The 13,591-nt window shown below is 45.1% G+C and overlaps 1 long non-coding RNA gene across 1 annotated transcript in view; it reads right to left on the reverse strand.

Moving 5' to 3' along the window:
- Window positions 1-13,591, reverse strand: part of LOC139108848 (uncharacterized) — an 87,285-nt gene that overhangs the window by 63,089 nt on the left and 10,605 nt on the right. The gene's annotated exons all lie outside the window — the stretch shown is intronic.

Genomic DNA, 13,591 nt, shown 5'->3' on the forward strand with positions numbered 1-13,591 from the left:
AATAATATAATTATAATCAATCTACTTCAAGTATTAACTTCGTCAATGCTCTCCGAGTTAAAAGCATTGGCGAAAGTTTTTCATCGCAGAAGCTGAAGAATCGTAGAAGTGAAGCAGAAAAAGATTTATATCAGCCAACGTGCTAATTCATTAATTACAATTACTTTTTATAACTGCGGACGCGTAGAGCTCCGATTACTTTATAGAATATACCATGAGGTTCGACTGCCAGATCGCGTTATGTGGACATGCAGCGCGATAGCTGCTGACCAATGTAAATACACGCACGTGCTCACACTGACCGCGGCGGCCGACAGACTCGGCAGTCGAATGCGCTTAATTAATTGTCTCGCTACATGGCTCGCGCTGGACAGTAGCCAGACGAATATTAATTAAGTTTTTTTTAATAACAACAGAATAAATAAATTTCCACTCGGGTATATACATTTGTAATTTATTGCTAAAAAATTATAACACGCAAAAAAAAATTTTCTTTAAAGAATGAAAAGTAAACGGCGAGCGTTTTGTCCTGTCTAATAAAAATTAAAAAATAGAAATAAAAAAAAAATAGAAAAACGGATTTCCATCCAGATGATTAACGGATCGTTCGGGTATCGCCTTTAACGGCAATGAACGCTATAGAGAATGTCAAGAATCGCACGGGTGATTTGAGAAGAAATAAGATGATCATCGTTTCCTCGCAATCACAAAACGTACTTACGGGATGTCAAGGGTCGTGGTGTATTTCACCGTGCGTAAGTTACGTGCGAAACCGAATACCCATTGCGTATTACGAATTTACGTTGAGAGGAACGTTACTACCGTTGCTGGTGGAGTCAAAGTCGACCTCTTGGACTGGCGCCACATCAGTCTGCTCGCGTGATTGCGAAAGCTTCATAAAGCACTCTCGTTTTTGCCGCACTTCGCGCCGTAAATATTCTTCGAGCCCTCTTTCCCCCCCTCCCCCCAAAACCTACAAAAGCCCGAGCAGAAACTCCACTTCGTTGCTTAAATCTTAAATCTCACCCGACTGCTTTACAAAGTGGAGCTAAGAGCCGACCTTATTCGCCGATATAACCGTGGCCCGGAATAAAATAGACATTTCATTAATCAACGAATATACGCGAGCGCGCGAATTGTTGCATTTATTCACGTTGTGGCAAATTGGCATGTATTTTCACGAAGCTCCGGGAGCTCGATGTCTAAATTTTAGCGTTGACAAATCGACGTGGTTCTCGTAGCGAAGTCTCGAGGGACACTCGGACACTACGGGACACTTCGCGTTTATAATCTCTCACGAAAGTGAGAGAAGTCTCGCAGATGGTCACGGGAGTCGAGGGATCTATCGATCATGCGTCTCGTTGCGGTCAATATTGTGGGTGTTTCTTTCGCGCGCTGGAAGATTGAGGGGAAAGGAAAAGAGACGAAAAAGAGAGAGGCGTAGACGAGAGGAGAAAAAATGTTCTATGTGTGTGGTGGGCCCATTCGTAGGTCGCTTGCGAACTATGCGTCTCAAAAATGTCAGGGCAGCGAGCACGCCCGTATGAACATAATTCAGCTCGTTATACGCGAACGGACCTCTCTCGGCTGGCCCCACGAGCCCCGTGAGCCTTATGGGCTCCCATACGGCCGCATGGGCCGTGTATCCTATGCGAGTCGAGGTCAGGGGGCCCTCTGTTCCAATTTTGTGCCCAATAAGACTAATTCCCTCAAAGGTGCCGCGGCTCGAATCCGGCCACCTCTGCGGCGAGAACTTATCGCCAAATTTTACGTAAATTATGTGACGTCGCGCATTACACCGTGCGGCAGTTTCTGCAGAAAAAACCGCGTTTCCGAGACGCTCGCCGTCATCTGACGGTCACTGAAAGAATTCGGAGTGGGCCCCGACCAATTATGGCGTTTTGGCAAATGTGTCTGCGAATTTATTTATCGTTGTGTCGCTACGTCGACGTTAATGATTTGGTATTTTTCAAATGGATTGACTCAGCACTTGTGAGCCAGCAATATAATATCATAAAATAATCACCGTGGTTAATTTAAGTCTAATAACATTTATTTGTAAATTAAAAATTTTTATGCAAATCTATAACTTAAGATAAATGTTAAATAATCTTTAAAGGGTTGAATTAATATTTTTCGAGTATTGTGTAAAAAAAAAAGAGAGAAAAAAAAATAAGATTACCTCACAATCTCGGTTTCTAATAAACAATTTTTATACCGAAAATCTGTCAGGTCGATGTCAAATCTTGTACGCGCACCCTTGGCGATTTACGTGTCGGAGAATCGCGCCGGGGCCACCAATAATTTACCTCGCGAAGATATGCGTCAACCACGGCAAGCAGTAGATTTTGCATAAATTCTGGCTACGCGGAAGGCATTTAAAAAGGTGTCTTTTTCTTCCGCGGCGTTAAATACCGGGTGGTCGTCCGACGGCAATGGCCCAGTTCTAAAGTTATGCAAAGGACGTATTCATCCGTTCAATAAGGTGATCAGGAAGATATTTAGGGCATTTGGTAGTCTAACGAGGCGGTTGAAGAAAGACACGAGGGGCCAGGCTAAAACCACAGTTTTTCGTGAACGTCTATTCAGCTGGGGACTCCGCGGGAGGGAGATAACAAAACTCGCACTTTCCCCGATGTTAAATATCATAAAATGTACACAGGTAATTTTTCTTCCGCCTGCCGCGTCATAGGAATCGTAATTAATTTTTTATTCTTTAAGACAACGTAATTAAATTTTGGTACAATTTTTTTCTTGCATTCTACAGTTACGTTATAGTCTAGCATACGACAGAAATTAATTCGAGAGATAAACGTCCATCTTTATTGTGTCCGCGCCGACGTCTCTCATAGACACTTCGGGTGCCTAATAAGATTCCAATTCAATTACGAAAAAGAAATGGCTCCGAAGGTCATCGATCGTCGACTCCTTCGCCGTCCACCCGGCCGAATTCGAGCGTAGAACGCAAAACAATTTCGGGGCATCCCTTTAATGGGGCCCTGGGCCCTTCCCTCCAGTCCGACTTGCTCCGACAGCGTCCCGTCGATCCCGGCGCGCACGAATTTCTATTAAAAGCGGCAATTAGTCTAAGTCCCGATAAATCTTGATGAGTGATACGCCGACATCAGTCTCGTTGTCAAAGACGCCCGCGGCGCGGCCCGTACCGATTACCAATACAACAAAAGCAGGGCGCACGTACCGACGCGTCGTGCGTGTACGTATACCGGGGACACGAGCGGGCGCGACACACGAATTTCTTCAGACTTTTCTACGGCAGACCGCGGGCCCGTTGTTATGTTAAACTAGGTGAGAAAGCCTGGTTATACGAGGACTCACAGCGCAGGGTTCATCCCCCCCGTTATCCCCCTGGCCCCTTTCTCCATTAGAATTTTTAATGCGGCCGTTTAGTGGACGCTGCCCTCGGAAATCGAGAACTGCAGCGGAGAACGACGCCGCGAGGAACTCCTAAATGCTCCGGCCTCTTTCCTCTCCCGCTGACCGCTTCCTCTTCATCTTCCTGTCTTCTCTTCTTTTCTCTTTCTTTCGTCCCTTCCCACCCCCCCTTTATTTCTTTTCTCCTCTTTTCTTCGTTATTTCGGTCGAGTCTTAAATACCCGGCCTTTCCCTTGGCCGCATCGGCAGCGTCTGTCTCTAGAGCACGCGAAGAACCGTCTTCACCCGTATACGCTCCGTGATTACGCGGCTACACAGGTGTTCCTCTCGAGGATCGATGTCTAATCGCCGGCGGAAGCGGAATCGTTTTATTTCACGGTTTAACTCCGCCAAGTGGTCTAACTTCGCGATAGATTTGAGCGGCTGTGCCTACAAAACCGTTCCTTATCCGCTCGGTAACTCGCGCTTTCTCCTCGCACGCAGAAACGAATTATAGTGTAGAAGATAAAAATTTTAACGTGCAACATCTGTTGTAATATCGGCTCGTGACCGACGCGTGTGTTTCGGAAACACGTATTTCTTTGACATCCGCGGTTTTTAATAGCAAATTTATATGTCAACTGCAGGGAAATGCTTCACATTTTTTTATTAATGTCGGCATAAGATTTTTTAAGTAAAATGCTGCACTTAAAAACAAATATATACATATATAAACCTACAATTTAAAAAGGGAGGAAAAAAAAAAAACGCCAAAACTCATCGTGTCGATCGGAAAACATGAAGAAAAAAAAAAAAAAAAAACGAGAAACTGTTACGGCAGTCAAACCGACGTCAGGCGAGACGCCAATCGTGACAGAATCGTTTGGTTCACGACAAAGAGGTGAGTTCGAGATCCTCACGAGACTTCGAATTCGGCTAATCAATTTTTTCCGCGTTACAACGTGCTACCTGAAATCGCCTACTGATCCTCTTCTTCGTTCGTGCGACCTTGTCGCGGGGGACCAATCGAGCCGAAAGTTTTTTCTACGAATGGCCAATGGGCCCACCAGCGACACTCGACCGTAGTCCGAGATACTTTTACTGACTCCTAGGCAATATACGAGAAGTACGAAACTATCGATCCGAGCCTTTGTCTACCTTCGCCCGGAAAATTCACAGAACGAATGCGACTTCGCAACACTTCTTTCTCCGCGATGTCACGCCCGGTTCCGTCGGCTAATTGTCAAAAAGATTTTTTTTTTCTCCGAGCTGCCATCGGTAGCACACATTCGATCAGTTTTGTCAAACTTGGTGTTAACGGCGGGATAACGATCGAAGAAACGGTAAATTAAAAGAGAAGCGGAGAGATAATATACATATTTCTTAAAATTGCACCACTATAATCATCTCGGAAAATTGCCAACAAATTTTCTATTTAAAGAAAATTTTAAAAAGATGTAAAAATTTAATTGTTGCTATTATTTTACGATTTTAATTAACGTTAGTCATATATAAATTAATTTTTTAATTAATTTTGAAGACTTTACTTAAAATAATTTCGACAAAATTCTGTTTCGCCGATCAGCTGTAAATCTTAACCGATTCTCAAATCGATGAAACGAAACGTACAATATTTGCAACCACCTACGGTGGATTTCGTTCACCCGTGCTCGTAGGAGGGACAGGAATTTTTGAGAGTCCTCTAAAAGAAAATTCATATGGTCAGTAAATCCCGTGGGACCCCCTGGCGCTCTTACAAACCTCGAGTTGCCAGGACTTCGCTACTGTACCGAAGACAAATTTACAGGCAGGTATTTGGACGCGTTTATGGAGTGAATTCTTTGTAAAAATTTATACCAGACCCATTATGCGTTCATCATTATTTTATCCCTAGTGACGGTCATCATAAATATCTCTTCATTCTGAAGCGAATTGGCAGCCGACACTTCCGAAACCTAACAGGAAGCACCTCGTAACCGAGAGCTCTGGCGTCGATGGGTTAGAAAAAAATCTTTCAGAAATAATTGTTACATTATACCTTTACGCGTTGATATTTATAGCATGTGGCGACTTGAAAAGCGTAGCTTATTGCGGAAGATGCGTCGGAAAAACGTTGCGGAAAAAAAAAATTAAGGGGATGAAGATGGCGTTAAAAATTGGAGATTCGTTACGCTATGGTCTTTCGGTTTATCGTCGCAAAAAGAGCATCGATGTTATCTCATCCGTCCAAGGGACGGCGAATTATGTCCGCTAGTACCTAAGATTCGAATTTGCATCGTAAAACGGCGCGTACCATCCCGAAATTCACTTAACGACCGGCAATCACTTGGCTCGCCGCGCTATCGTCCTCGGTACTCTGTACATATCAGTAGCAGCGGTACACGCGAGATGCAATCCTCTACGACGACACGTTCCGTAGGCGGCCCTGTGAGCAGAGCCGCCCATTGTACAGCATTCGTTTGCCAACCACGTGGCAGGGCGTAGCCAGCAGTGGGACCCCACTGGTATCATAAGTCCCAGCAAGAAAGATCATGGAGCCCCCCTTCTACCCTCCGCTTCCATGTACAGACGTGAGCCCCCCTCGATGCTCTCTCTTTCGAGGGAGAGATACACGGGATACGCGGTACCCTACAGCTGACACGTTATTGCCGCAGTACCCCTCGTAACGAAAGCAACGTGTACTTTGCCGATTCGTTTTCTTGTTTCTCGGCGCAAGAATCGTGCCCGATCGCGACGTTGCCCTCCCCCGCGTTCGAGGGCAACTGTCGCGACTTCGCGTCGAGCGCCCTTTTCATCCCTCGTACACGGAAGACCGCGGTGAGCCGCATTTTATTTGTTCCTCCCTGCGGCAGAGTCCATTCCGCCTTTTTTTTCTTTTTTTTTTTTTTCTTTTTCTTTTCCCTCTTTCTTTCTCTTTCACGAGATCCCACTCCACCATCCGTGTCTACTTGGGACTTGGGACCTGGGACCAAAACGTACGACCACTCCTCCCTCTGGATCTGGCTCGGCGGAGAGTCTTTTCCTTTTGGGGCGAGTGGCGAGCGCGAAGGACGAGCGACTTTCTAGCGCGAGAGTGGCGAGAGTGAAGTTTCCCCTGTCAGTGTGTGTGAGAATAATTGTGTCATTCGGATAACGAGAGCCACGAGGACCATGGACGTCACCAGTGGAATGAGGCCCATCTTTGGATATCCATTTCAAGGTTTGTTCGGATCGAAATTATAAATTTATTTAAAAAAAACGATTCAGTCCCTTCAATCTTATAAAAGTTTAAATCTTTTTTTACGACAAAAATACAAGTCTTCGTAAAAACGTTAAATGTATCATCACGTCGATTAAAAAGAAAAATCTTTAAACAGTCGAATCTCAGCTGCACGGATTATCAATTTTGCAAAATAAATTCATCACCGCGATTAATTGATATCGCGTTGCTCAAATACAATTCTCTATGAATTTAATGCTTCGATGTTTTAAATAGAAATAGTTTCGCGATTTGCATTTCTTAATTGCGATTCCCAGCCGGCGTTCTTCCGAATAATAATCCAGCGTGCACGTAAAAGGGCGCGCGTTTGCGTCGAATTAACTCCTGACGTTAATCGTTGGGTTTGAAAATTCTATTACTACGATTAAATAATTTACGCAACGCCACGCTGGTAACAATGCAGCCGCTTAATCGTCACGTTCGCGCTCAGTTATTAAGACGATAATTAAATTCAATCACGACCGCCATTAACACACATTCGATCGATCGCGCCGCCGTGTGATTTTGATAAATCAATCCTGTCCAAAGCGAGCGATCCCGTCGTAAATTAAATGGTAACGCGCGTTCGCGCCGCGCCGCGCCTGACCATATATCGAACACTCCCCTTCGCCGGCGTTTAATTGATATTCATCTTTAATACGAGTTCGCGCATCGAAATTGAATAAGACAAATCTACATTTGATATTATCGCGTCTCGTATTGGACATGGATATTTATTAGGCGTGACAGAATTCTCCCTTAGGCGCATTGTGTGAAACGCATCGCGGTAACGCGAACCGCAAATTGTCGAGGCTATATATCCCATTCGCTAAGTAGGTAATTAGCGATCAGATCATTAAAAATGATAGGTAATGCGCATGTCGTGATCGCTGCTTTTATCTGAATCCGAGATCCGTGCATGTTAGTCGATTACAGCTCGACAAAAATAAATAATTAAATTAATTAAAAAGAAAAAAAGAAGAAAAAAAACAGATCTTGTTTCGCCTGTTATTTCGCCTGTTTAATTTAAGAAAATTTACTATAAAAAAAAAAAAATAATAACGCGAGCAAACTCATTCATTAAATAGACGCGTAGGTTTCTGAAATGTCCGTTAAAAAAATCTGCAAAAATCGCGTTGGCAGCAGACGTGACAATTTTTACTACGTGCACCGCGGGACGCCCAAGACGAAAGGTTCAGAAAGCGTCCCGACGCGAGCAGGTCGTGCCGGTCGGCGACGACAAAAGCGACGATTACCGTCGTTAATATCGGCCGAAACCTAGCCGGGCGTCCCTCGGGAAGGATCCTCGGCTAAGAATTACGACGATGCATTTCCGACAATGAGATTCCGTTGTTCTGAGCGCGCGCGCTCGCGGCTGAACGATTATTATAATTACCCATCTCCCCGCTCTGTGTACACGGAGCGTCCGTAATGCGTAAACATAGTAATTACGCGCGCGGCACCGCGCGAGCTTTTACTCCGGGATGGCCTGATGATACGGGAGCTAATGTCACGTACGGTAGGGTGGCTAATTCGACTAACGATCCGGCTTTATACTCGTTAGTGCTGGAAACGGTGCACGCCTCCTCGCGCGCATAACTTCTTCAATTTTACGGCTGTTAGCCGTGTTTTTGGTACCCCCGGTCGCATGAGAGCGCGCGCCGCTCCTATTATCTGATTTCATGTTTGCGCCCTGGTCCGATTCCGCTAATTTCAAGCTCAATCACCGCAATTGCGCGGCCACGAAAGGGTCGCTCACGAAACCGCGTTTTCCTCTTACATTCGTTATCCTTGTCGTGCGTTTTTCCAACTACGCGCCAATATTTGCCAATCGTTTCTGTAACTTTTCCCGACAGAAGTTTTTTTTTTTCTATTTTATTTACGTTAATAATATTTGCTGCTTTAATGTTAAACTTTCTTAATTTTTTTTTTTTTATAGGACAAGGAAGAATGAATCAGCTAGGCGGAGTCTTTATCAACGGACGACCTCTTCCTAATCATATTCGGCTGAAAATCGTGGAAATGGCCGCCGCTGGAATTCGACCTTGCGTAATCTCCAGACAGCTTCGAGTCTCACACGGCTGTGTTTCGAAAATTCTAAATCGTTATCAGGAGACCGGATCCATTCGACCGGGAGTGATCGGCGGCAGTAAACCACGAGTGGCCACGCCGGAAGTCGAGGCAAGGATCGAGGAACTAAAGAGGGATAATCCGGGGATATTTTCCTGGGAAATCCGAGATAAACTCATAAAGGTGAGCGGAAGAAATTATTTACGCGTTATTCTGCAATTATTCAAATAACGTCGAGGGAAAACAATATGTACGATACTAAGTTCCCCGTTACACGTGCCCTCCGGAAAAATAGAATCTTAAATAAGTCGAGAAGAAGACGCTGCAGAAGGAAATAAAAAAAATAAAAAATAAAAAAAAATACACGAAGCTACGATTGTATGAATACGTATGAAGGTAAAATAGCGATTTCAAGCTGTTGCTTCATTATTCCGGTCACGCGGGCATTTTTCCGTCCGCGGAAACCCCGCGAGCCATCGCTCGACCCCTTCGATCGAACGTGGTGGACGTTTTCTGCGCGCTTACTCGTGTGTGTCTCTATCTCTCTCGGGGATCATGCTCAATGGAGCTTTTTAATCTTGTGCACGAGGCGAGAGCGGCGGGGTACGTGAGCAGCCCGAGGCGACTCGCGTGTCCTTTAATACTTTACTGACCGCCGTCTACACCCACGCTTCATTGGCGTAACACCTCCGCGTCTCGATTTTCGAGTATGTAAATGCGCTTTTCCGTGAATAATCTCTTCCGCATTGCCATCCAGTCCCGACGAACCTCATCCGGCGATTTTCCGATAAAGAGAAAAGGGAGGAGAGAGAGAAAAAAAGAATAAAAAAATAAAAAATAAAAGGGTCGGCGTTTGTACGGTGCGCGAGGAAGACATTACCGAAGAGAACGAAGATTAATTGCTCACGCGACGTCAACGCCAACTTGAGAACATATTTAATTATGAGTTGCCGTTCGCAGTAGGCGTTGGTAAATTAGAGAATGTAAAAGGAAAAACAAAATATAAAAATACCGACCGATAAAAAATGTATTACGCGCGAGAATGATTTCGTTTCCTGGTATAATCCTTTTCGCTTTGAACGTATATTTTTCCACCGTTCCTCCCCGCAAAGAAATAATTGATGTTACAAGAAGAACGTTTAATCCAACGACTTTGTCACGAACAACATAAATTTCTGCTCGCCACTGGCCTCGGCTTCCTTTTATTCGCGATTATGTCGATCGTCCGGCTCGGTAGCACTTCTCTTTCAAAGCAACAAAAATTAGATATCGGATCTCGGGGTAAGGGGAGAGAGGTACGAATATCTCTACGTGTCTCCGCGATAAGATCGAGGACGGTTCTCAACCGCGAGCATGAGGAAATTCCGATACGATAGAATATTCTGTCCCCCTTTGAATGGCGAGGCGCCTCCCTTGCCGAAGGCGATCCACCCGATAAAGAGATAAATCTTGCCCGAAAGAAGTAATCTCGCGGATCAGCCGCGAGAGCGACAATAAGGAGAAAATGAATCAATCTGCGGAAGATGTGTGCGTGAAAAAATACACCCGAGAGAGGAGAAGAAAAGAGGAGGACCGGACGAAAAGAGAACGAGAGCGAAGGAAGACGAGGTACGAGCGAAATGAAAGTAATGGCGAGAGAGAGAGAGAAAGAGAGCGCAGGAAAGCGCGAGAAAGAACAATAGAGAGAAAGAAGCGATGATGCGAGTAAAGAGACGGGGAAAGGGAAATCAGGGAGAGACGTGGAGGAGAGCGCGAGGAAAAGCGAGGGAGGAAGAAAGGCCGACGAAAACACCGTTCGAAAAAAGAGAGCGCGCGGGTACGGACGGCGGATTCACGAAGGGCAGAGACGACGAGAGGACGGCGAAGAGTGCCGTCGCGTAGAGGAGGAACGAGAAACGGTTTCGAGAACACGTACGCCGTTGCAGTCGTGGAGGCAGGCCGGTCGTAGCCGGCATTAATACGGCATTTAATGTTGGAAGGAGGCGTTCCTGAGGCCCCGAGGCCCGCAAGGCGCCTCTCTCTCCTCGTCGCTCCCGTGGTCCAGTCGCCGTCGTCGGGTCTACATTTATCTCTCTTTCTTTTCTGTCATCGCCCGGGACTCGACGCCTCAGCCACCACCGACAGAAGGATCGTTATTGTTTCTGAGATCGGCGATCCGGCAGATAGCGATCGACACCGACGACCCCCTTTTCCTTTTTCTCTTTTATTTTTCCCCTTGACCCTCCCCCTTTCTCACTCTTCCGCTTTCTCAAATCGTCGCTCTCCTTCGTTCCTCCGCTCGGTTCTCTTCCTCCTCCTCCTCCTCCTCCTTTCCTCCCTTTTAAATCTTCGGCAAAGGCAAAAGCCAGTTCTTTCACCTTGGCTCGCGGGATAATACCTACTCGATCTTATGCCGCGCGCTTTCTTTATTTATCACGTTCTCTTTAGCGAATCGCCCGTTCGGCACGCACTCGATCGCGCCGATGATAACGCCGATCGGTATCGGCGCGTGCGTACGTGCGGAGATTTTCGCGGTTTCGCAATGGGACGATGGCTGGGATAGATGTGGCGACGAAGTTTCCTTAATACCTGATATAGAGTCACGAGATATAAAGAAATCTTTGAAACCTTACACGAGGTTACAACCCTCCCTGCACCCAATGTCTCAGTTAAATGAACTTGATCCGAATAATTTTGATCTCGATCGCGATAATAAAATTATATATGGATCTGCTTTTAAAATATTAAGAAACAAGTCTAGTTTCAAAGGATGATTTTAAATTGCAACAAAATGCAATTACTTTCCTTTTTAACTTAATAGTATTTTTTTTAATTACTAAATAAATTTGTGTAACTAAAAAATAGCTTATATGATAGGCTTGGATCGGGCATTAGATGTGTACTTTGTACTTGATCGCTATTATACTTCTGTGTGGCATCCTACAGATAACTCACTTCGCCGCGGACATCCATCAGCAGCCGCGTCGGAATCGTTGAAACTACAATTATTACGATGAAGATAATGGCTCAACAGAGATCCCGTTTGTGATGTTACGGGCCTTTTGTTTCTCGTAACGGTCTCTCGCAGGTACATTGCAAGACCAAAACTACTGCAATTGAGGAAGACAGCCAGTCTTTCACGCAAACAGAGTAACGGACTTTGCAACCGATTGTTTGCTGAATCACGAGTTCTTCGTATTCCGAGATATGATAATTAAAAACTAACTAACGATCGTCGTTCGTTCATTCTTCAAGCCTCGGAACGCTGAAGATGACAAATACTTGGCCGGAGTAATTTACGCGGCAATCCCGATTCTAATCCTGCTTGCATTTTATGATTCATTTGTCTTACGTCGCACGTATAATTAAATCGCAATCGCGGCAAGTCATTCGCAGCGAATCTCTCACTTACAATAAACAGAAAATGATTTTGCAGATAGCTTGTTCATCAAACAAAATTAAATAATATTAAACGTTAAATCAATTTCAATTTTTTTTCTCTCTTTTTTTTTTTTCTTTTTCAATTTGCGTCAATTTAATTCTATTTACTTCCCGTGAAATTCACGATGATGGATTTCTACATTTTTACGAACGGGTCGGATTCGAGTTTCCTGTTCGAAATTCGTGGGATCGTCGTCGCGATCGTTCGCGTCCTACCTGCGCTGGCGACGTAACAAAATCCAATCGCGCTCTCCCGCTGAAAAGGTTGCTTTCGTTTTCCACGAGTGCGAACTTCGTCGCCGTGCAGCCTGGATCTCGCGAGTCGTATTTCGCCGCGGTGAACGCCGTGTAACGGTGCCGGGGCACAATGTATAATAATGCTGATTCTCTCCCAGCGCGGCGCAAATGTGTATGCCGACACGAAAATAATCGCGCCAAATTGTAGTGCGGTAGCCTGCAGTTGCAAATGCCACACGCGGGTCGTCGGTGCCATGTAACTCTACGATCGATCAACCGTTCCCCGGTCTCTGAAGCTGAACGCTCGATCGCGGGACGGAAATGTGCCGAGTTTTGCGTAAGCCTAGCAATCTCCATCCGGGATACCGCGAATGTTTTTAAACGCGGAAATTACCCGAATTACTGCGAAAACGAAACGTAATAAAACGGTTTAATCATTATCATAATAACAGTATCGCTGCTTGCCTGACAAAAATTATATATTCTGCAAGGAATAATCATTATCGGTTCTATCAACGTTGAAAAATTTTAATCGCGAGACGGCGCGATTTGTTTTTCAGTTTTACTTTTGGAGGGGTTCCTCGATCGCGTTGATAAGAGTCACGAGTTACGAGCAATAGTTTTAGTAATAAGACGGGATAAATTGAATTATACATAGTTCGTTAATAAGTGGCTTGATTTGCATGCAGGAAGGTTTCTCGGATCCGCCAAGCGTCAGCTCCATTAGCAGACTTCTCCGAGGTGGGCGACCGGGGGATGACGGAAAGAAGGATTACACTATCAATGGCATATTAGGTGGCGGTGAGTCTGAATATGTGTTTTCGTTATTTAAGTACATTTAAAAAATCCCACCCGCATCACGACCTAAGATAATTTTTTTTTTCTTTTTTTAAATAACTTCTGTACAACGAATCAACATCGCGATTCACGTCAATCCGCGTATCTCTTTACTCGATCGTTATTCGCTCGCGAGAAGCAAAACGAGCACGTAATAATACGAAAGCCGCGTAAAGTTCTCGTCGGACAGTCCAAGGGTTAATTACCCTTTTAGGCTGTCAGCGGCGAGAAAGAAGTCCGCGCAGCGGGACCAATAGCAAAGGCCGTGCCGGCGCGATATCGCGCGAGAAATATGGAACGCAGAAGGAAGATAAGATATAAAAAAAATTGAAAAAAAAGAAAATAATAAAAAAGAACCACGCGATCCATCGTCTCGAGGGGCATCAAGAGCTTTTAACCTCCGCCGGTCCCTGTGGA

The sequence above is a fragment of the Cardiocondyla obscurior genome, linkage group LG16 (genome assembly GCF_019399895.1).
Source record: "Cardiocondyla obscurior isolate alpha-2009 linkage group LG16, Cobs3.1, whole genome shotgun sequence".
Classification (NCBI taxonomy): Eukaryota; Metazoa; Arthropoda; class Insecta; order Hymenoptera; family Formicidae; genus Cardiocondyla; species Cardiocondyla obscurior.